Source organism: Myodes glareolus, chromosome 4 (genome assembly GCF_982192425.1).
Source record: "Myodes glareolus chromosome 4, mMyoGla1.1, whole genome shotgun sequence".
Classification (NCBI taxonomy): Eukaryota; Metazoa; Chordata; class Mammalia; order Rodentia; family Cricetidae; genus Myodes; species Myodes glareolus.
Genome location: NC_142029.1, coordinates 85,642,714 through 85,665,912, shown reverse-complemented (window position 1 = coordinate 85,665,912; position 23,199 = coordinate 85,642,714). Strand labels below are relative to the sequence as shown.

The 23,199-nt window shown below is 52.1% G+C and overlaps 1 protein-coding gene across 3 annotated transcripts in view; it reads left to right on the top strand.

Moving 5' to 3' along the window:
* Positions 1-23,199, top strand: part of Lingo1 (leucine rich repeat and Ig domain containing 1) — a 180,655-nt gene that overhangs the window by 19,814 nt on the left and 137,642 nt on the right. For 2 of the 3 annotated variants that reach the window (XR_015737729.1, XM_048417190.3), the window contains exon 2: positions 1,224-1,333. The exons of the other annotated variant lie outside the window; for it this stretch is intronic. The gene's annotated coding sequence lies outside the window, so the exon portion shown is untranslated. The remainder of the gene's footprint in view (positions 1-1,223; positions 1,334-23,199) is intronic. 3 annotated transcript variants of the gene reach the window in all.

Sequence of the window (23,199 nt, the reverse complement as noted above, 5' to 3'; positions counted from 1 at the left end):
ATCAACCACCTTGGAGCCCCATCTACTCACTCTTCCATTCATCCGATCTTAGAGGTCTATGAGATGCTCTGGGGATTGGGTCGGTGATGACTGGTCACACATGGGAAACCAGAGAACTGAGGGCCTGGCCCCTGGAAAGGTTGTTGGGAGAGAGCAGTGTTTTCCAGGCACCTCCCCACCTTTATTTTCCCCATGATCTTTACCTTTCGTGGGCTACTATTTGAAGGTGGGTTTTCACGGCGCTCCCTGAGTTACACATCCGTGAAATCACACCTGTAATGTGCCTGTCATGTCTTTCTCTAGTACACAGAGAAATAAACACAAACCAAAGGAAATAAAGATGTTTGCATACCATCTAAATCCTTTCATGCAACCCAGAGACGTGTGTCTTACACTCTGCGAAACACAGATCTGACTGAGACCCTTTGGCAATAACGCAGAAAGGGACCGAGGACTCTGAGAGGCTGAAGGAATTGAGGTAGAGGAAAACTCTGCTCAGGGCCACAGGATCATGATGCGGGAGAGCTGAGAGCACCTGCCTTGTCTCTGGCCTTCCGGGAGCGTCATGTACCAGAGGACTCTGCCAGGGGACTCAGGCTGGACAGGCTAGCTAGCATCTTTCCTGCTCCTGTCTGAGGAGCCTTTGGAGAATGCTTGAAGTGAGTAAGACAGGGGAGCATGAGTGGGAACTGCAGGGACCTTTGGGGACAGGAAAGGTGGGGCTCAGGCCCTGGGAGAGGAATCTGGGCTTTGTTGATTGCACTCTCTGACATTAGCCTAGAACCTGCCTTAGCATCTAGTGGATGAGCAGGAAGCAAGTAGTGGTTTTGATGAATACCTACTGTCTTCTAGACCCTTGTAGAGGGAGAAAACCCTTATTTCATGGATAAGTGAGGCTTAGAGACTTGACTGTCCCAAGATTACAGGTCCAGTTGTGGAGAGAAGCAGCCAGATCCCTAAGTTCTCAGAGCCTCACTGCCCTAGTGGGTGGCCTGAGTGTGCCAACACACATATGCCTTTGAGTACAAAGTGTGTATGCACGCGAGTGTGTGTGCATGTGCGTGTGCTTGTACATATATGCGTGTGTGTGTGTGTGTGTGTGTGTGTGTGTGTGTGTACAATGGTAATTGCCCAGCTAGGTGGACTCAGACCCATTTGCATGTTTCCCCCTCATACCACCCTGCCTGCCCTTTCTGACAGTCACCTCCTCTTTCTCCCCACAGCCTCCTGTATTCACAGGCCCTGAGGTACTGGTGTCTATGGGCAAAAAGGTCAACTGAGCCAGACCCAGGCTGCTCACAGCCCAGCTGCACCCAACACGACCCAGCCACAGGTAAAAGGCCATTTGTGGGTTAGTGGGGCTTCCAGGGAGGACTGTCTCAGGGCCCTCTTTCCACATGCTTCCATCTGTCCCTGTCCTCTGAAATCAAATCCCAGTAGCCCTGGCTGTGGCTGGTCCTGGTCCACAGCCAGTTCAGAAGCCTGGGGCGCTTGTCCCAGCCACATGGCTTCACAGACAGCCCCGGCTAATAGGTTCCCATTTGGTGTGTGGGGTGGGTCTCTAAAGGCAAACTGACGCGCTCTGTCCTTAGTCCTGTCACATTATTGACCAAATGTGTGCTTGACTGCAGGCCGGGAGGGAGTGGGAACGTGTGGACGGAGAGAGTCAGTGTCCAAGAAACTGTCAAGAGGCTAGCCTTGGCTCTGATGTGTGCAGTTAATGGGGCACCACAGTTGACATTTGGGTCCAGACACCTTCAGGGCAGGACGAGGCTCAGCTCCTAGGTGTATGTATTTGTGACAAGCACTGTCAGCTAGCTGACCTTGGCGTTGTGTGAACTGAGCAGATGGCCTCTTGCTCTGCATTATAAGGACCAAGGCGCCTACAGAGTGGGAGGTGACAGGCCCTCCCATTCCGTGTCCTGTGTGAGGGAATGTGTGGATGCTATGGTAAAACCGATGGGGGCGGGCAGTGCGAGAGACAGGAAAGGGGTCTGAGATGCTACTTGGCTTGTCCATGACCTGACTGTGACATGTAAGTCACCTTACTCCTGTGTCTGAGCCAATGAGAGAAGGCTACAGCGGTTCTTTGCTAAGTAGGAATGGTGGTATAGGCTAGACTATATTGCTTTCTCTTCTAGACTCAGTGGAACTGTGTGCTCAGAAGTCCCCTTCCTGGGCCCCGGGAACAGTTATGTGTGTGACTTGGCAGGGAGCACACCCCAATTTTCTCTCTCTGACACTAGGCGTCACTCTCAAGTCCACTTACCCGATTAAAACAGTCCTGATATTTGTCCTGGATGGGTTGGTTATCCATGTTAGTTACCAGGTAACAGGCAAAAGACTGAGGTCAGGGTTCTCTGTGGTGCCTGGATGATAGAGCATAGTGTTCTGGGCTCTGCCTCATCCTGGCCAGGAGGCTCTCGCAGACCCCACCCCTCCCCCATCCTGAGGGCAGCAGCACTGACAGGTACAATGTGGGATCTCTCCAGGAAGTACAGGCCATGGGGAGCCTGGCTCAGCCCGTGGCTGGTAGGACTGGCTGAAGGAGATGATTCCAGGCCAAGGCTGGAAGCCTGTAGGGTCCTTTAAAAACCATCTATTTTTCTGGTTATGAAATGTAATGTGTGTTCTCGGTAGAAAAATGAAAGCGCTTGAGTGTTTTGCCCGTCAGTCTTTTACAAAATATGTATTTATGACATAATTGGGATCAAGCTGTAGTTACTGTTTTCTAACCTGCCTTTTGCACTTAATACTACACCAAGATCATTTTCCCATCATTAAATACTCTTCTATAATGTGATTTTTAATGGCAGCATAATGTTCCAGCCTATGTTGCTGTGTCCCATTTAACTGGCTCTCTGTTGTGTATTTTGATGGTTTCCAGTGTTTTGTCACTATAATAAAGCCTTGGTGAACAAAGCCGTGCTTGGAGGGTGATGATGGCAGCAAAGGGCTGAGGCAGGGGATGGGCGGCCCGAGCAGGATTGTGGAGGTTGGGCATTGTGGTTGTGCTTGGGTCTGGGTTGCTGGGAAAGGTTTGTGCTCCTGTGCTGAGGGGCAGGCATCTGGCCCGGTGAACCTCTGAAATCCTGAAGAAGCCCAGGTATTTCTTTTCTCTCCCCTGCCTCCTTGTCACTTCTTGAAGAGCGCCTGTGTTGGGAAGGGGCGGGTTAGCTGGCTAGAAGAAGTGCAGGCAAGGCTAGGTCCTAGGCCTTTTACCTCTCAGTCCAAGGGGATCTATGGTGTTTCCACAGAGCCCCTATGTGTTTGGGGGAGCCCTGTCCAGTTCTTTCAGGAAGTGTGCGTTTCCTGGCTCTTGCCTCAATGAGTGTAATTACTCAAATGGGCCTTTCCTTGTTGTCTCAGGGCTGGTGGTTCATGATGGGGACTCAGGAGAGCCAGGGATAGCTCCCCTGACACCTGGGTGCTGCTGTTGGTCTTGGCCCTGCTCCTATGGAGGCTGGAATTGCCTGTGGGGATGTGTATGTGGTGCTTCTCGGGACAGAATGTCTCCTGCGTCACACATTTATCCTTATGTGGTATGTGCTGGGTGCTCCACGTGCGTTCCCTGATATCATCAATGGCTCAGTGGTTCATTCATTTCTCATTCTCCTGACTTGCTGAACACCCACTGCACACTAGGTGTGGCTTTGTGTGCCCAACACCACATCTGGAGAACCGCGAGTCCCCACCAGAGGCATGTCAGACAAATTCCTACTCTCACACAACTGAGCTTCAAACAGGACAGGCAGGAAAATCTAGAGCAGTTCGGCAGTCAGATCAGGGAGTAAGAGGTGCTATGGAGATAAAGTCAGGCTAGAAAGGGGGCACACACAAGATGGGGGTCCTCCAGTGCGGGATGGTTAGCATGGGACTGATGGCAGGGGCTCCTTTGAGCAAAGACAAGAAGGGAAAGCGAAGATCTAAGGTTCTAAGGTCTAAAGTCTAAGGTCTAAGGCTCTGGACAAACCAGCGGTAGAGGTCACCATGGAGGCGGCTCATGGCTCCCAGGCTCTGGATCACTGGTAGCAACAAGGTGAGTAGGGCCAGAGAGGCTGGAAGGCAAGTCTAAAGACCCCAGCCCCGATTTAGACACAATGGCAAGCTTAACCTGGGGGCTTTAGAAGGGGCATCTTCAGGGTGGCTGTAGGCTGTGAGAGAGCAGAGTTTGGGAATGTGTATAGTAGGCACAGCTTACTCAGGTAGACTTGGAGGAGAAGACTGAAACCCCATTTGGAGGTGTTTTAAAGCTGGGGGCATGCAGAGTGGACCTGGGAATCTGCAGCTGGATAGGGCCAAGGCTGCTCATGTAGACATGCGGCTATTGTCAGTATCCAGGTGGCCGGGAAACAATGAGGAATCTGGGGCTCAACGCCCAACATGCACCCTACTCTTAGGGCTCCCTAGCGACAGTAGCCCTTTTACTACAGCTGATGCAGATGAGAATTGGGTCTCTGGGTTTGCAGTCCTGAGAAATTCCTACCAGCTCACCCTCCCGGCCACTCCTCCCTGGGACCTAATACTTGGTACCTTCTGTGACATGTTTCAGGTGAGGGAGGTGTGCTGACCGCTGATACTGGGCTCAATTCTATTATCCTTCCCTCCTCCAAAGAGAGCCGTATCTGGTGAGACTGACACGGTGCAGGCTCCTCTAAGCCCCACTAACAGCCTCCTTCAGGTCATGCTTCTCAGGACCCTACAGCAGTGCCCTGTGCCAAGTCCTTCTCCTGATAATTCTATCACGATCTGGCTACGCCCCTCCGTTGTACCTGTCTTCTTTCCAGGACATGACCCGCCTCACCCAAGCTCAGTCTCACTTCCCATCACCTCCTTCTGAAATGATTTTTCTCACACCTCTCTGAGGTGTCTTCTCTGACACAGCTACTTCTTGGCTCCCTTCACTAGGCGGTCGGCACTCCCGAGCCCGACGGCGTGTGGTGAGGTAATCTAAGCGGTTGTACCATCTCATCACCATCTTTAGCTTGTTTTCAGCGTGCTGTCCTCTTTCTCTTGTTCCCCTTGTCTCCTGTCTAGATGCTGTCCCCACTCCATGCATCACTGTCAAGGCTGTTCCCCAGCCACGGAGCTCTGGGGGGCTGGGGTGCCTCAACCCTGCTCTGCACGAGGACGCTGTGTGGTTTCCTTTCCCACTGCTGCGGCAAAACCCCACAAACAAGGTGACTTGCAGGAGGAAGGGTTTATTTGGCTGTGGGTCCAGAGAGAGAGGAGTCCATAATGGCAGGGCGGTGGCATGGTGCAGGAGAGAGGCTGAGGACATGTTTCTGCAGCCCTAAGCAGGAAGCAGACAGCCGGAAACCGAAATGACAAAACTCTCAAAATTTGTTTCCAGTCAGGTAGTGGTGGCACAGGCCTTTAATCCTAGCACTTAGGAGGCAGAGCAGGCTGATCTCTGCGTTCAAGGTCAGCCCGGTCTATAGAGTGAGATCCAGGACAACCAGGGGGGAACCTTGTCTCAAAAATCAATCAATCAATCAAACAAACCAACCAAAGTTTGCTTCCAGTGACACAGTTCCTCTAGCAAGGCCACACCTCCTACTTCCCAAACAGCTTCTGCCAACTGGTGATCAAACATTAAAATGCCTGAGATTATGAGGAACATTCCATTAAAACCGCCACAGACACACAGGGAAGTTAGAGACAAGGGTCCTCTGAGATCACCTGGACATCCCAATCTGCTAGTTGCTAGGGAGATGCAAGAATGTAGATGGTTAATAAGGTCCAATCACCGTGTGTGTGTGTGTGTGTGTGTGTTTGTGTGTGTGTATGTTTAGGCCAGAGGTTAACCCTGGGTATTGTTACCCAAGTCACCCACCTTGTATTTTAAGACAGGTTCTCTCGTTGTCCTGGAGTTTGTTGAGTAGGTTAGGCAGCCTGACCAGCAAGCCCCAGAGGCTGTGTGCCTCCTCAGAACTGGTGTTATAAAGCACATACTACCACATTAGTTTTTTTTTTTTTTGAAGAATTCTGACAACACCCAAGTCCCAGCAGCCCCTTTTTGCTGGTGTCAGCATTCACAGTCCTCTGTCAGGACTGCAGTATCCCCAGCGTGTGTATCTCAGACTCCTGTGCGCAACACACTCACAGGTGTAGCAAATTATTTGCTTCATTTGGCTTGTTAGTGAGGCTGAGGCAGGCAACCCGGAAACAGACTTAAAGGGTTAGGGCGATTCCAAAGCTTCAGGATGGATCTGGCTCCCATCACTCACAGACCCCATCGTGCTCTGGCAGGCTACCAACCATGAGCATGCGTGGTCGGGGACACAAAAGAAGCCAGGGTCCCCGTGGACAGGGGGACACAGGAGAGGAGAAGGATGAAAACAGAAAGAGGTAGTGTTGTGTGTGCTGGGTCGAGAGAGAGGGGCCAGGGAAGTACATACCTGTGAGAAAGCCCACTGGCTTCCTCCAGGTGCCTGCTGTCTTGCGGACTCTAAAAGGCCCAGGTAGAAAGTATCCTGCATTCTCACCTCCCCTCAGACCTTGGGGCACGGAGCAGATGTCTTCCCTTCTGGGTTTCAGAACTGGGTTCCTCCTGGGCAATCTAGATTTCTGCCAACAATTAGCTGAATGACTTTCATCCCAACAGAACTGATGTCTGGGTCCAGGGTCTACAATATGTGACCCTGGAAGTTAGCTGTAAGGTTGTGACTGTCGGACAGACCCGATGGGAGGTGGAGATGGACCTCTATGAAACTTTGGAGTCTCTGGGGACACATTAGTTTTTAATTGAAAAAATTGGTTCTGAGGATCGAATTCAGATCCTTATGTATGAGATGCAAACTTTACCAACGGAGCTAGCTCTTTAATTGACCCAGTCATCTCATAACCATTGTTCAGGCTGGGATTGTTTGACCCAAATCAGTCTCACATCAGGGGAGAACTAGTGTTCATCTGACCTTCCCTTATGCACCTGGAAGGCTGATGACCTGACTCTGTCCGGGCCCTGGAACAGCTCCGATGAGACTTGTTCCTCTGCCAACTGAGCTGAATCTGCCTTCCTGAAGTTCACAGTGGGCCCAGGCGCCATGACGCTTGGCACTCAGGAGCTCTCCTCTCCCGCCTCTGAGACCAGTGGGGCCCCATCTCCTGGAGGGGATGCAACGGTGTCTTAGGCTTGATGGGCACAGTACTCCCTCCCTGCACCTCTGCCCGCTTAGTCAGGGAGCACACAGGGTACCCGAAACACACATCTTTAATGGCTGCGTCTGTGGAGTCAGCATCACCACACTGGTGTCCCCAGAGCACAGCTGTCCTCCAGCTCACTACATCCGTATCACCCTACAGGGAAGAGGGGTGCCGTTGGCCCATCATCCAGACATTACAGAGAACCTGCTGTGTACCGTGTTCTAGGGATGGCATGAACAAACTGGGGGCTAGAGAAGGCAGGAGCCTGCCAAAGTCTCACAGCCCGTGAGGAGTCGAGCAAGCAGTGAAGCCTAAGTGTGAGAGGTCCTAGCAGGCTGTACAAGAGAACTCCATACCTATGTGGATGAAACATCGTGAGAGTAGTTCTCATTGCTCTGGAGGCCAGAGGGCCATGAGGGAGGACCTGTGCTGGTCTTTCTGCCCGACTTCCCCATGTCTTTTTGGACAAAAAAATCCTTAGTTAATCTAGACTGGATCTCCATATTTTTAAAAATGTACATGAATCAATAGTTGTTTTCTTAATAGTTGCTGTTTTTAATTAGACTGTATTTATTTACTTGTGTGCCACAGAGCATCTGTGGAGGTCAGAGGACAACTTCTTGAAGTAGATTCTCTCCCTCTCCTTCTACCAAGAGATCAAATGTAGCTCACTGGGCTTAGCAGCAGGCATCTTTACCCACTGAGGCATATTACTGACCCATGTTTTTTATTTTGTCAAACAATTAAGGGCCATCCTACTCTTGTGTGGCTTCATCCTAATTAGCTAAGTGCATTCCAACATCCCACATTCCAAATCAGGGCATGGCCACATTTTGACCTTACAGTTTCAACGTATATGTGTTTTGGTGTTGGGGGTGAAAACCAAGGCTTAGTGCACAGTAGGCAAGGGTCAACTACTGAACTGTGTCCCCAGCTCACATGACGGGGTCTTGATATAAAGTTAAGGCTGGCTTCGAAATCCAGATCCTCCTTCCTGTGTCCCTTGTGTGTCAATGTGCCTGGCCACCCGTAGTACCAAGGGACCGACGGTCTGATTTACACAGCAGTGAACAGTCCTAAAACGGACTAGATAGAGTTCTGAATGGTTGTAGTTGCCGTGTGAGTGGTGGGACCCACACCCCAATCTTCTGTGAGAGAACCAAGTGATCTTAACTGCTAAGCTGCTTCTCCAGCACCACTGCCGGTCTGTTTTTTGTCATAGCCAAAGTTACACTCAAAGGAGGAAGTAACTAACAAAGTGGTAGTTTTGTTTTTGTTTTTGTTTTGTTCATCTTTCATTTATTTATTCTGCAAAACATTCATGAAGCATGGCTGTAGGCTGTACCCAGGGATGCAGAGATGAAGTGACTATGGCCCTTCAGGGTAAGGACCACAGTCATGGATAAGCAGTCTGTCTTAGGTGACAGTTAAAAGTTGTGTGTGCTCATGCCTGAGCCTGAGTTGCTGTCAAGGCCATGTCTGGGTGCATGACTACCGCAGCCAGGGTCTGTCTTGAAGCCCATGGCCCGTGCTGCCACCAAAAGCCACATAGATGCCCGGGGGTCTGGACTGCAACTTGTGGCCTTGTTGGTGTTCCAAAGCTGTGCTGATCAGAGTGGCCTGTTCTGTCACCCGGGTCAAGGTGTTGTCCAGGCCTGAGTTGCTGCTGAGGGCCACGTCTGGGTCCATGGTCCTGCTGCAGCTGGGGTCTGTGTTGATGTCTGTGGCCCGTGTTACCACAGGGTACCATAAGAATCATGCATGAGGAAATCTGAGGGTCAGGCTGAGCCAGCCCTGCCTTTTGCTAGCCCTGCCTCTTGCTGGACACTGCAGCAATAGATCTGGCCCTGACCCTCATAAGAGAACTTCTCCCAACTGGGCATGGGAGAGCTGGCCCCCTGCGCTCTGGAGATATGGTCCCACCTCTCACCACTACCGAGGCTGAGGTAGGGTGGCCCCAGCTGCCAGGTCTGACCAGCTCAGCTACTACCCAGACCCACATCCAGGGCTTTAGGTTGGCCCGCCCTAACATGACCTACTGGAGCATGTGAAGGGCCTGGTCCTTTGGAATAACCCCCAGCAGAACTTCCATGGCTTGTGGCGGCTGCAGGAGATCCGAGAGGCATGTCTGTGAGGGTCCAGTGATGATGGTGGACAAGACCCTAGAGGCCTTGAACCTGACCAATGATTCATTGCAATGAATATTTGCAAGTAAAGCTTATAGGACAGAAGGGTCTACTGTGTGACACAGCACGATTCCCAGTGCCATTAAGACAAATAACCAAAGAGGTGTTGGAGAGGCAGGAGAGATGGAGAGGTAAAGTGTCTTTGTTTGTTTGGTTTGGTTTGGTTTGGTTTTAATTTTTTAAAAGTTTTCTTTGTGAGGGGAAGGGCAGATAAGGAATGGGAAATGCGTGGAATTGGGGTACATGATACGAAATTCCCAAAGAATCAATGAAGAAATTATGTTAAGAAAAAAAAAGTTGTTTCTGCTCTGAAACCAGCAGTGTGGGATCTGTTCCCAGCTCTGCTCCTCCCAAATGCTGTGAATTGAGGCAATTTACTTTGTCTGGATGGGCCTCAGTCTTGTTAGTGGCAAACTGGGGCTAATGATGGCACCTGCTTTGTGCAGATGAAACAGTTACATACAAAGGGCAGATACATAGCAAATTCTTATGTGCCTGGATGGGGCTTAGCTCCAGGGGAGTGTGGTAGAGGCTGTGAGGGGCTCTGGGTTACCTCTATGGGAGTCCTAGCAGACATGGTGGGTCATGGAAGGGCAGGGCAGAGCTGACCTTAGAGCATGCTGCCCCGAAAGTGGGGGTAGAAAACTTGGAAGTCAGTCAGACCCGGCACTGTGCAAGTGGCCTGAGCAACATGCTGTCTGCTCCCCTCTACCCCAGGCGGATGGAGGTTTGGGGACAGGTGTGCACAGTGCTTGCTTGCTGGCACTTAGGTTTGCCAGCCTTCAGATGAGGGGAGTTGAATTAAAATTCCTCTTGAAGAAGTTAACAATTTCCCAATTAAGGGACACACAGCAGCAAGGCGCCTCGGAGGCCTTTCAGTCAAGAGGCTCTTGTGCGCGGTGAAAGGCCGCCTGGGCTTGGAGTGCTGCAGAGCTGTTAGCAGGACTGCTGGGCTCGGTCCAGATCCTGCGATGTGCTGCGGGGGGTGGGGGGGCATCCCATGGAGTCACCTCTTCAGCCCACAGACCTGCGACCTCCACAAGGGTCCTGTCCCTCACAGCCCACCCTGCACTGAGTCAGCCCAAGGCTCTTCCCAGTGCTGCTGTTTCTTACCTTTGCTTGATGCTCAGTTTTGTCCATGTCACACACAGAGTCCCTTGTCCTGACTGCATCTAGAGCCCTGGCTGAGCTTGGTGAAGCACAGAGTGCTGGGGGTCACTCTTGGGCGTTTCCCTTAGGGCAGAATACCAATGGGAGAAGGCCTGGACATTTTTTTTTTTTTTTTTTTTTTGCTTCTGAGGGCCCATGGTCCCCTGTACCAAGACACACCTGCTCCCTAGTTTTCCTAGTGACATGTGGGTGTGGTTTGTTGTTTGTTGGGTGGTAGCCTAGCACCCACACCCAGTGCTACACAGCTGGCTTTCTGGGAGATTCTAGGATAGTTTGAATCTGACTATTTATCGTGTGTTCCCGAGCTGGCACAGCCTCAGGCCTGCTGGGTCCCACTGGCTCCTTCGACCTCTGCATTGTCTGGGGGTAAAGTGATGAGTTCCCCCTTTCACAGAACAAGTGACCCTCAATTCAGAGGGGTACTTGCTAGAGTCCTCTCATTCCATGTCAAGCAGTGAGAGGCTGTGGAAAGACTGGCTATGTCCCCTCCTTTCAGTGGACAGCCTAGGTCTTTACCCCACGTCCAAGGGCACTGTTTCCAGTGGTAGCCAAGGTCGTTCGAGGAGCCTGTGCCATGGTGGTTTCTCTGTCCAGACCATGTGGAAATAAGGTAGTGGGAGCGTTTGCAGCCCACACCTGCCATGCCCCTCCCTCCTCTGCGTGTCCTACTTTCCCGAGCTGTCACAGCCAGGCCGACTGTGTAAACACCTAGAACTGTGAAAGCCTGGCCCTCCAAAAGGTCAACCAACCATAAGGCGCTCTTGGGAGTCCTGGGGGAGGGGAGGCCAACAGCCCCAGGGATGGCAGGTCCTACAGATCCTCTGAGTGGGGTAGGGAGTCCTGATCAGTCGCTCTCCCAGCCTGGATTATGGTGTGGCTCTGAGTAAGTGACCTCGCCTCTGTGGACCTCTGTTCTCTCTTGGGGGTCACAGGTAGCTCCCCAGAAGTGTGATGAGAGTCAGAGGAGCTAGCACATCTGGCTGTACTGGGCACTGAGCTGGTCGGGTACTTATTTGTAGAACAGAGGTGTGTGGCCAACACCCGAAGATCAATGGAACTGGTTGCATTCCCAGCTTTGCTGCTTGGGCAAGGGATTCATATATCCTCAGTTTTCCAATCTGCACAACGGACACAATAATACCTCCTCCAGGGAAGTATTATACTCCCTCAGTGAGAGTCTTCCCCGAGGACTGAGTTTGAGTCTTTTAATGAACTACATTTTCTTGAGTACCTAATGGCTTTGCCTGGGCTTAGCTATCACAGAACGAGTGGGTGACATAGTCTCCACCTCTTTTAACAACTCGAAGTTTACAGGATCAAAGAGAAATGCTTTGAACCTCAATGAAAAGAAGCAACTAGGGCATGGAAGTTGGGGAACACTCCCTGGTGGATAGGAAGCACTCCCTGGGAGAGTCTGGTCCTTGGGGTTGAAGAGGACTGTGGGAAGTTGGGGACTAAGAGGGGAGGCAGAGATCCTGCCTGTTTGGGAGCAGCGAGAGCAAAGATCTGGCTGCATGAGTAAGCCTGGGGCAGTGGTAGGGAGAAGGGGCGGTGGTGGTAAAAATGGGGAGAGTTGGGGATGGAGACATAAGAGTTGGGAGTATCTCTGTACATAGGACGGGGAGCAGGCGCACAGTCCAGCCGAGTCAAGGGGTCATATAGAGTTGGTGAGTGGTCAGACTTCAAGGCTTCAGGCGGTGGGTAAGACAATCTGCAAGGACTCGGGGGAAAAGTCTTGACAGCTTTTCAAGTTGGCAAGTTGTGCCTGTGGGAGCTAGCCTGAGCGGTGGCCATCATCCAGAGCAAAGGAACCAAGGGCTAGGCTGTTGGAGGGTTTCAAGAGGGTGAGGTGGGAAGAGTCTGTGATAGGCTGGGGACCCAAGACTCTTACCTTCCTGAGCACCTCTGCATGACAGTCAGGCCCTGGGCAGACCGCTCCAATAGGCCTGTTGGATTCGCACAGCCGTCTGGACAGTGGTGGACTCTCAAGCATATTCTAAAGAGTTTGGAACTAGGCTTTGAGTGACCAATGCCTTGCCTGCCCTGGACTGTGCTTTTCCATCTAAACTGAAATCTTTCATTTACACTGGTCGCTGGTGGTGGTGGCCCCTAGATTTCCCAGGGCAAACTCAGTGCATCAGCTAGTGTAGTCTTTCTTGGCTTCAACTATCAGGGAAGTTAAAGGGTGACCCGATGTCACATAACACCAAGGACTGAGTTCCTGGTCCCTGAAGGAAGGGACTGTGCCCTATTAACCTCTCCCCTAGAATCTGATGGTCCCCCACCAGGCTTTTGGGACCCAGGAGACTTTTTCAGGCACAAGCCCACTTGTGCCTCCAGCCACTGAGGGAGGCTGTAAAATCTCTGCACCAAATTAAAACCTATGAGCTCCTCCAAACAATGAAGAATTTCCCTAATAAAAGAGGAGGCATACTTAGGCATGGCCTAAACGAATGGAGTGACTTCCGGGATTAATCCAGGATGTATGGGAGGGCGCCCAGCCAGGAGAGGCACACGTGGATATTGTAACAAATCATTTGCTCCAGAGAGAAATAATTCCTAATGTGTATCGTGAGAGGGGAGGGCACCTTGGCCCTCGGCAGCACCATCCCTCATCAGCTGGGCAGGCAGGGTCTCTGCTAGGGCAGCCTCATCCCCCGGGCTCCGGAGCTTCAGTGACAGCCTCACCAGCCTTCCTCGGCTGGACTCTGGATCCGCCTGAGCCTTCTGCTGCTGCTGTTCCTGCCTGGAAAACTTGATTCCTTCTTCATCTGGCCTCCTCAAACCAAGCCCATGTAGTATTCCAAGGAAGGCTCCTCATAGCCTAGCGATCTGTCTGCCTCAGTTTACCTGAGTGCAGGTAAACTTCAAACCCAGCTCTCTGGCCTGCAGTTCTAGCTCCTTCCATATCTCTGTGTAGACCTGAATGGGAAGGGAGGTGGTTAGCTCTACTCAGAAGCACAGGGGAGCACAGGGAAGCTCAACTCACTTGCAAAAGTTTCCTGCATCCTGCTTTCTACACAAACCCTTTGGAGGCTGTGGCCAAGGCTTTGGAGGACCTGGAGACCATGCTCATGTCCCCCCTCCCTCCAGCTTGGGGTTAACCTGTCCTTTCATTCATTTGCTCAAACACTCAGCAGACGCTGATGTATCAGCCACTCCTGGGCCCTGCGGGTTACACATGGCTCCTGCTCTCACATGGTTTACGCTCTTTTGGAATGAAAGCCAGCCAAATGACAGAGAATTCAGGTGACCTCAGTCTGTGGTGAACTTGGAAAGGAAATTAAAAAGACCATAAAATATGGGGTGGGTAAGAGGCTCTGAGGGGCCCCAGGTACCTTTCTGAGTTGGGGACACTGAATAGAAGAGGCAAGAGGAACGCCTGAAGGTGGTGGAGTTTCTCATCAGGGAACGAGACCTGGGAGAAGTCAGGATGATTGGATAAGGATGAACACAGAGAGAGGCGGTTTGGAGGGAACCCTTAGTGAGGCTCGTGCTGGGAGCACAGTACTGGGGGGTGCTGAGCCGGAGAGTGGAGGATCTGATGTGAGCCTTCCTCTGTGGCAAAGGTTAGAGCGGGGTGGGGTTGGGAGGGCTGAGACCTCAAAGTGTGGCTAGCAGAGGGTCTCCAGGAGGGGAGGGTGAATCATGGCCAAGGGTGTCCCGAGCTTGGGATGTAAATGTGGGAAGGGGACAGTGCTCACATGGGTGGTGGGGGTTTGTGTGGGTAGCAGGTGGTTTTGTAGGTGGTGACCAAAGAGTTTGGACTGGTTGAGGTCAGTTTGGTCAGGTTTAGGGAATGAACCTGGTTAGGGGCAGTCACTGTCTTCCAAGCTGGGAGATCTGTGACAGAGGAAGCCCTGGAATCTTGTTCTGGGCTTGCTCTGCTTGCGGCCAATCCGGCGGCCCAAGTGCAAGCCTCATTTATTGGGCCAGTGTTAATGATTTACTGCTATGCTGGTCGGTTTTTGTCAACTTGACATAAACCTAGACATATCTGGGAAGAGGGACCCTTAATTGAGAAAATGCTTCTACAAGATTGGTCAGTAGGGAGGGGAAAAAAAAAAAGATTGGCCTGTAGGCAAGTCTGTGGAGCACTTCTCAATTGATGGATGTGGGAGGGTCCAGCCCACAGTGGGCAGTGCCAACTCTGAGCAGGTGGTTCTGGGGTGTATAAGAAAGCAGACTGAGCAAGTCGTGGGGCACAAGCCAGTTAGCAGCATCCTCCATGGTCTCTGCATCAGCCCCTGCCTGGAGCTCTTACCCTGACTACTCAGCGATAAACCTGGATTGTTACCTGAGATGTTAGGTGAAATAACTCTTTCCTCCCCAAGTTGCTTTTGGTCACAGTGCTCACCAGAGCAACAGAAGCCTTATCAAGGCTGCTGTCTGCAGTCCTCACGGGGAACATCCCTCAGTCCACCCACTTCTCCAAGGTCAGAGGTGTGGTTCTGTCTGTTGACTCTCCTTACTGAGAGCCCAGTTTCCAGCTACACACAGCCTCCTTCCAGACCCTTTGTACTCAGAGGGGAGAGCAAGACCCTGGATGCTGCCTGACAGGAAGATGGCAGGGAGACACAGGGAGCCTGTTCGGCCGCCTGCCGATGCTTCACTCGTGTGTGTGTGTGTGTGTGTGTGTGTGTGTGTGTGTGTGTGTGTGTGGCGTGTGCCTGAGCATGCGCACGTGGCGAGCCCATTAACAAACAGAGAAATAAATTAACAAGTATTCAACCCACCAAATGTTCCTTCTGTTCTGTATAATAGAGCACGGGAACATAATTTTCCCCCGGAGCAAATCGCAACAGCTGAACCTGGTCCTCATTTTCCTCCAAAAACTGCTTAAAATTCTGGAATGCTTGTTGATTTCGGGTCCTTTCCCTTGCTGGCTCCTGTCCCCAACCCCCAGGCTGCTTCCCTCTGCCTTCCTCTTGCCAGGCCTCAGAGGAGCCAGATTGTCATAGTGAGGAGTCTTACCTCATACATAGGGGACACCCAGTTGAGGAGGGCTGCGATTGGGGCTGGGCCACAGAGATGGCAGGGGGATTTTGGTGCAATGAGCATTTTGATGAATGAAGCCGCCAGGGTTGGCCGAACAAAGCAGCGGCTTCCCACTGGGATTGCTGTGTGACCCTGTGCCAGTCATTTCCCTTTCTGGGCTTTGACACTGTCCTGTCAAAACAGGGCTGATCACGCCTGCTGTTCCTGCATGCACATGTCTGAGGGTGTGGCAGCCAGGGCTATGTAGACAAGAATAGTCTCCCTTGGAGGACAACCTGCCCCACCCCTAGGCTCTCCTCAGGAGTCTCTGGATTCAGGGACCCTTGCCCTCTTCTGAAATACTTTAGGGCTCTTCAAATATTTTTAAATTAACTCCACCCAACCATCTTACAGAAAGTCTGCTCATGTAGAGATCTTCCTGCCTAGTATATGACGATCATTCCTGTCGTGCTGGGTCCTCACCTCCCAGCAGGTCCCCTTTGGAGGGGAAGCTAGGTTCTGGGGAATCTCTGTACATTGATTCTGGTGCCTTTGGCCAGGCTGCGTTACCTCAATGGAGGCCTCAGGGGAAGGTCTACTCTGAGCTCAGGATCCAGAACATCCCTGCCTCTTCTCACAGCCTAGAGGAATCTGCCTGTGTCTCCTGGAGGATGCAGAGTTCCTTCGTCCCAGGGATTTCCTCTGCGCTGTCGAAGACACTGCTGCAGTAAGGGCTGGCCTCAGGGTTTGCTGTGGGGTGGAAGGGCCATGGGCCAGGAGTGGCCTTAGGGTTTGCTATGGGGTGGAAGGACCGTGAGCCAGGGGTGGTCTCTTCCAGGAGGCTCTTGGCTCTTTCTATCCACCATAGTCCTCTTAAGCAGCCCCAACAAGGTTCCACAGGTTTGGGAGCTCAAACAACAGACATTTATTTTCCTGTGGTAGGAATGGAAGCTGAGATCATGGTGCCTGCATGGTTGGGTTCTGGTATTCTGGTGGAGGCTTCTCTCTCTCTTTTTCTATGTGTGACAGTGTCTGAGCATGTGTGTGTGTGTGAGAGAGAGAGAGACAGAGAGAGAGAGAGAGACAGAGAGAGAGAGAGAGAGAGAGAGACAGATGGAGAGAGAGAGACAGAGAGACAGAGAGAGACAGAGAGAGACAGAGAGAGAGAGAGAGAGAGAGAGAGAGAGAGAGAGAGAGAGAGGTTGTTTCTCTTTGTAAGGACACTAATCTAATAGATTAGGATACTGTCTTCGTGACCTCATTCATATCTTCCTTTTTCCATGTGCAGTTCTACTGGAGGTTGGAGTACTAAGATGTACATTTGAGGCAGAAGGACACAATTGTGTTCACAGTGCCACCCCTGTACTCCTGTCCCGTATAAAAGCCGCGCAGTCTAGACTTTGCTGTAAACTGTGCTGTTTAATTTCTCCCAGGGCCCATCCCAGCGTAGGCCTTGGAAGGGCCCTGGGAGAAATTAGCCACCACAGGGCTCTACTGTAACACGGGGGCTTGAGTGGCTTCCTGGATGAGTCAGAGCTGGAGAATTTTCAGTCCCTTATCTGGGTGTGTGACAGGGAACCCTAGGATCCCAACTTCTAGGCTGTGTGTAGCCCTCCAAAGTGAAGGCATGTCCTGACTCATACGCCTGTCCCCTTCTCATGCAGAGTTCTGTCCCAAGCCTCTCTCCAAGGCCCTTCATAGTCAGGCCCGCTCAGCCTCCCCTGTCACACCATTTTCTCCCCAGCTTTTGTACCTGCAGCTCCTGCCCGGGATGGAGCTGTCCCCTCACCAGCCGGGGACTCCTCTTGTGACATGGAACTCCCCTCCACACAGCTGTCTCTGGCTGTACTCTGGGCTTTCCTGTATGCTGGGCTTAGTGCCTGGGGGTCCTTGCCCAGGGACTGTCCCACCGACCAGTGGTTGTAGTCATGTAGACAGGTGTGAGCAATGACCAAACACCCGTGGCCCGGCACTACCTCAGGGCTAGGAGCTTAAGTTCAAGGAGCTTATATTCTAGTCAGGGAGGCAGACAAACCCGACAAAGAAATCAAATCTGTGTAGTATTCTATAGTGAGAATGCCAAGGAAGGAAAGAGATGGGAAAGAGATAGCAGCGTTAGAGAGACAGCGAGCAAATGACCCTTAGTACCGTTTCCTAGAGAAGGCTCTGGAGGGAGGGAGCCCCTGTGGGAACCCCCTCCTCTGAGGGAGCATGCCTGGCCTGGGGGAGCACCCTCCCCCGTGGAAACTCCCTCCCATGGAAGCATGACTGGCCTGTAAGAAGCCCCATGGCGCTAGAGGCTCCAGCGTTTATCAGAATGTGCACTGCTGTGTTAGGACTTGGGCTTTGGCTCTGAGGGAGACAGGGTAACTGTGGGGCTCAGCAGGAATGACGTGCTCTGATTGGGCTGCAGAGTTTCCTCTGGCTCCTGTGTTGAGGATACTGAGGAGCAAGGCACAGCAGGTGGCCCAAGGGGGTACACAATAATGCAGGAGAGGGAAAGGGTGTGTGAACCAGGCAAGGCTGTGGAGTAGGAAGAATTAGATTTTGGATAGAGTGAAGCGTGTTGTGGGTTAGCTGTGGGGGTGAGGTAAGGGTTGAAGAGGGTTGAAAGGGTTAACCCCGGGGCTTTGACCCTGGCGGCTGGGATGATGGGGTCTCACCTCCTGAGATGGGAGGTCCGCAGATGAGGCCGAGCAAACAGATACCTAGCTCTGACTCTGTGGAGTTTGATGTCCTGTGTGTCTAGGGAGGTGACCGTGCATGTCTGGATAATGACTCCTGAACCTCACCCCAATGCCTGGAAGTTACTTCAGACTGAAAACATCTTTGCACATGTGGTTAAGTTAAGTCATGAGGGCCCAGAGGAGACAGGGGAGATCTGACTACAGGAAAGGAGAGGGTGGAATGACTAGGGAGACAGAGAGGTGAGCTGGGGTCCAGGTGGGTCAGCAGCCACCACAAGTCCTAAGCAGGAGGGTGGATCTGCCCAGAAGGCTAAGAGGCAACCTATCCAACTTGCACCGTGCCTGTGGTCCAAGAAGTTGTTCACATTGCCTGTGTCTAGATGGCTAAGGGGTTGGATTTGTATCGCTTTTAAGCTACAACATTGATGGTTAGAGCGATTATAGGACATTGGTACAGAAACATGGGCCTGATGAGGAGGGCAGTGAAGAGTGCTCTGGCCCCAGGGATTATGTGTCCTACAGCTGGTGCCCTGTGTGCCCTGTGGGGGGTGAAGTTAAAACATCTATGGCAATGGGATCAGCACTCTGTACGAAGACAGCACCAGTTACAGCGATACCACCACCTGCAGCCCTCTCCCCCAATGGATAAAGTCATGCATATTTGATCCTTGTCCCCAATGTGATAAGGCTGGGGGTTGAGGGGAACACTTGGGCAGGCTCTGGGAAGTGAAGTCTTGCCAAAGAGGTGACCCAAGTGGAGCTCTCAGAACTGAGCGCTGGGGCTGACCTGCCTAGGTTATGAATACTGGTTCCTCCACCTGCAAACTGGGTGGCTCTGTCTGGGCTTCAGTTTTCTGTCTGTAAAATGGGTGTAGTGGTAATGTTGACTGACCTCATGGGGTCACTGTGAAGCTTCCATTTATGAACATATGAAACGCCCACTATATATTAGCTCTCCCCCACCCCTCTAGGCTTGGGACGTGTATAGGGCAGACAGGACTTTGCACTCAGCCCCCACATACTCCATGTGCCACCTTTAGACAGAAGCTCAATGTTCTGTGCATAATCCCAGCTTCCTGTGCAGCTACTGGGAGAATGTTTGTCTGACATGTAAAAGGCTGTCATATTGGAGGACCACATTCCGGGACTCTGCTAGGGTCAGCTCCCTTCCTTCCTCCTGCCAAAGCCCTAGGCGGATGACTTACCTTACAAGCCACCGCGTCTACAAGCAGATTGTCATAGAGCTTATAAGGCAGGAGGAAACATGGGGAGCAAAGTGGGATGAGCACCCCACTCCCACCCCCAGCCTGGGCGTGGCAGGGAAGACATTTGGACAATCAGGCAAGGCTGTGACTTGTAACTGCCGTGACCTCGGGACAATCCTGTTTTCACGGCCTGTTGGAAGCCGCTGGGAAGACATGCGGCAATATTTACAGCCCGAATCTCCATCTCCATAAAGGGAGGCAAGGAGGGGAAGGCCTGGGAGGGGGAGGAAGGGGCTGGACTTTTTGATAATGTCATAAACGGAGTCTGTCTCCCTGGAAACAGCAATGGCAGTGGCAGCCACGGGCTGACAGATGTGTTTGCCGTAATACGGGCCCATGGAGGCTGTGGCGAGGACATTCAGCGAGGACCTTCAGAGGGGTGGATGGGCTGTAACTCGCCAGGCCAGGGGGGCTCAGGGACAGCCAACTGCACTATAAGGGGCTGTTGGGGATGCTTATAGGAGGACAAAGGCCTGGGAGTAGGCCTCTGAGCGGGACAGTGAGATGCCTGATGCCGTGTGAGGCTTAGGGGTTACCCTCCAGCCTCTGACCTCAGCACAGCTTGGGGCTAACCTCAGAGATAAGCCAATTTACCAGAGAGATGTTTTCAGAGTTAAGAAGCTGACTCTTTCAGTAGGTCAGCACACAGGAGACCCTCCCCATAGTGCTGTTCTCGGTTGAAGGAGACACCACGTGGGAAGGGTGATTAGACAACCTTCGCTCAGGTGTGAGGGGCTGCATCCCAAGGAGAGCTGACTGGGGAGGCTCAGTCACGCCTGGTACACAGGGCTGGGTGTGCTAGGTCACACCGTGAAGGCCTCTGGGGCCAGAGGTGCACTTACACTCCCGAATTTGAGAGTTAGTCTTTGGCCACCAGCCAGTTGCTGCCCCATCCTGGCCTTGTCTAGGTCCGCAGAGACACCAGCAGGAGGATGAGGCAGGAGGGACCAGGATTTGACACCTGGAAAATAGCAGGCTCAGGGACTATATTTGCTTTCTAGAAATCTCCCCAAATCCTAGGCTGGCAGTGTGCATCCGCTGTCCTTGTAGAGCCAGGTCCAGGGGAGTTATCTCAACGAGAGCCACAGATGGGCATCCTGGAGCTATGCAAACCAGCTTGGCGACCAGTTCAGGAGAGCAGAGATTAAGTTTCTAGGGGAAGGAGGACAGGTCAAAGGCCTGCTCTTGACATCATGGCCTGAGCATTGGGTCTAAGACCCTGCTCTCCTCCGCTTTCATCTACTGTACCTGAGCTCCCCAGGAGAGCAGAGTGCCAGACCCCCTCGCTGTGTAAATTCAGAAGAGCCCTTGGTATCTCTGGTGAAAATAATCAGGAGCTCCGAGGCCTGTGAGGGCGAGGAGCTGCTGCGAAGGGACGGACCTGTGGACACGGATGATGAATGCTGACAGCTCCGAGGGGGTAATCTCTTCTCAAGATGAATGGACCCAGCTCAGGCTTCTCAACATCCAGGAGCGCCTGTGCATACCTTCTCTGAGCAGGCCTGGGGCCTGTGTGAGACTGGAAGACTTTATACCTCTCTCTCTGCTGAGTGGGCCTGGGAGCTCATTTCTCCTACTAATATCCAAGTCCAGTGGACATAGAATAACCCTGTGGTGTGTATACTCTGTCCAGAGTTAGACACCAGAAGTGTGTGTGTCGTGTGCGTGTGTGTGTGCGTGTAGCCATCCTGATGCAGCACCTATAGGATGGAACCTGAAGGATATTTGCCTGTATCCTCTAACATCAGGGATATATATCCTCTTGCCTCAGGGTGCAAATGCATAGAGTTGGCAGGAGTGCTTCCATTTTGAGGTGGAATCTAAGCAGGAGGTATATATTGGCGGATAGGCCTAGGTTAGGTGGCTAGAGGATTGAAGCAGAGTCCATCTGGTCATCTAGCAGCTAGGTGAGACCTGTGTCTGTGTAGTATGTCACGAGCGTGAACACTTCTCTTGTGATCACTTGTAGATCCTGGAAAATTTCCTGGGAACACGAAAACCCCAGTACCACTCTCTTAACCTCACCCTAGACATTCCCTTTGGAGAGGGTGCTGGGCTCTTCATCATGGCAGGCTTTTGGTCCCTCAGGATCCCTTCTTAGAAACCATATAGCAGAGGCCAATGGCTCTCATAACTTCTGCTCTCTTCTGAGAATTCTTGATTCGGGTTCTCTCTGGAGGAGAGTTTGCAGGGCTGGGAAGGTGTTTATGAGGACTGGCAGGAAGCCAAAGGGTTGTCTTAACAGTCAAGGCTGGCAGAGACCTGGAGTAGGCAGGGTAGGCAGATATTCCTCCTGAAGGTTTCAAGCCTGAGGGTGCTGGGGAAGCTGCTTGGCGCTGGTCAAGCCCAGGACCTCCTGGACTGGCTGGGTCTCCAGTGAGTTCCAGGGCATGGTTCTTCGTGTCTTCATATCCTCATTCCTCAGGCAAGGGTTTCTACCCCACACATCTCGGTGCAGTGGGCACAACCAAAGGGTCTCTGTTACCACTGGAGGGCCACATGTACCTTCTTGTACGTCAAGGACCTAGGGTTGGGCATATAGGGTGGGCAAAGTGGGAGGAACAAAACTCAGTTTGACTCACTTCTAACCACATCTTACCCACTAGCCTACCACTGACCCCTCTCTGGCTATAAATTGTGGGGCTGCTCTATTAAGGTTCAGAAAGCCCATTTGACCAAGCCTGACATACAAGATGCTTATTAAACATCTCTCTCCTTGTCTTACCGTTGTATTTGCAGGACTTCAGGATTCTAAGAAACCTCTTCACCCCGATCCTGCCCGCTCCATACTGTCAGTTCTACCCCAAAGCCCACCACTGACAGTCTGTGACCCTCATGGTTCAGCCTTGCCTTTGCTCAGTTCTGGAGGGTGAGGTTTAAGGGACAGGGTTGCCGCAGGGATCTAGGCTTGGAGTCCCTTGTTAGCAGAGCCCTTTGCCCTGTTCTTTCTATAGCTGCCTTCTCCTTCTTTCTCAGCCCATGCTCTGTGCCCACAGGGTAAATCCCCATAGCCCCTGACCAGGTGTCACATGAGAGCAGAAGCCTGTAGCACAGGTGAGACTGAACAGAACAGGCAGTGAGAGTTAGGAGGGAAGGGGGAGACGGAAGTCCACCCCCCCAGCCCCCAGTTCCCAGAGAGGAAGCAGGTTCCTGTTAATTAGCGCCTTAACGAACCGTGCTCCTGTGAGCACTCCTGAGCCTGCTCCCAGACAGATAATTACAATGAGTTTTTGCTGCTGGGGGGCAGCTGGAGGGGGAGGACTTTGCTGGCTTTTTTACTGTCCATAGGGATTTTCAGGCCTACCCACTCTTGCCTCATTTGGAGAAGGAAAAAAATGTGTTAATGGGCCTCTTCTGCAGCTGAGGAGGACAGTTTATGAGAGAGGTAACCAGCTTCAGTTTAATGAGAAGCAATTTCCCCTTGATTTTAAACCACAGCCCCCACCCCATGGATTTGGAATAGCAGAAGGAGAGACCAAGATATAAGATTGGTGGGACCCAGAAGGGGTTTAGAGAGGCTGAGTTCCCACCTCAGTCCTGGGTTTCAGGCTGCTTGGCCCCGTGATTCCCCTTGAGGGGCTCTGGAAAGGGGTGACATGGCCACACGTAGAGATGAGCAAATTAAGGTTTCAGGACTTGCCCAAGTCTCTGAAGATGTGCAGGTTGGTGAGCGACTGCCTTGGTATCTAACACTACCCCTTCCTCTCATGGCGCTGCTGGACCCAGGGGAATCAGAATGTCCCTCCTAACCTCTCTCAGGGACAAGGC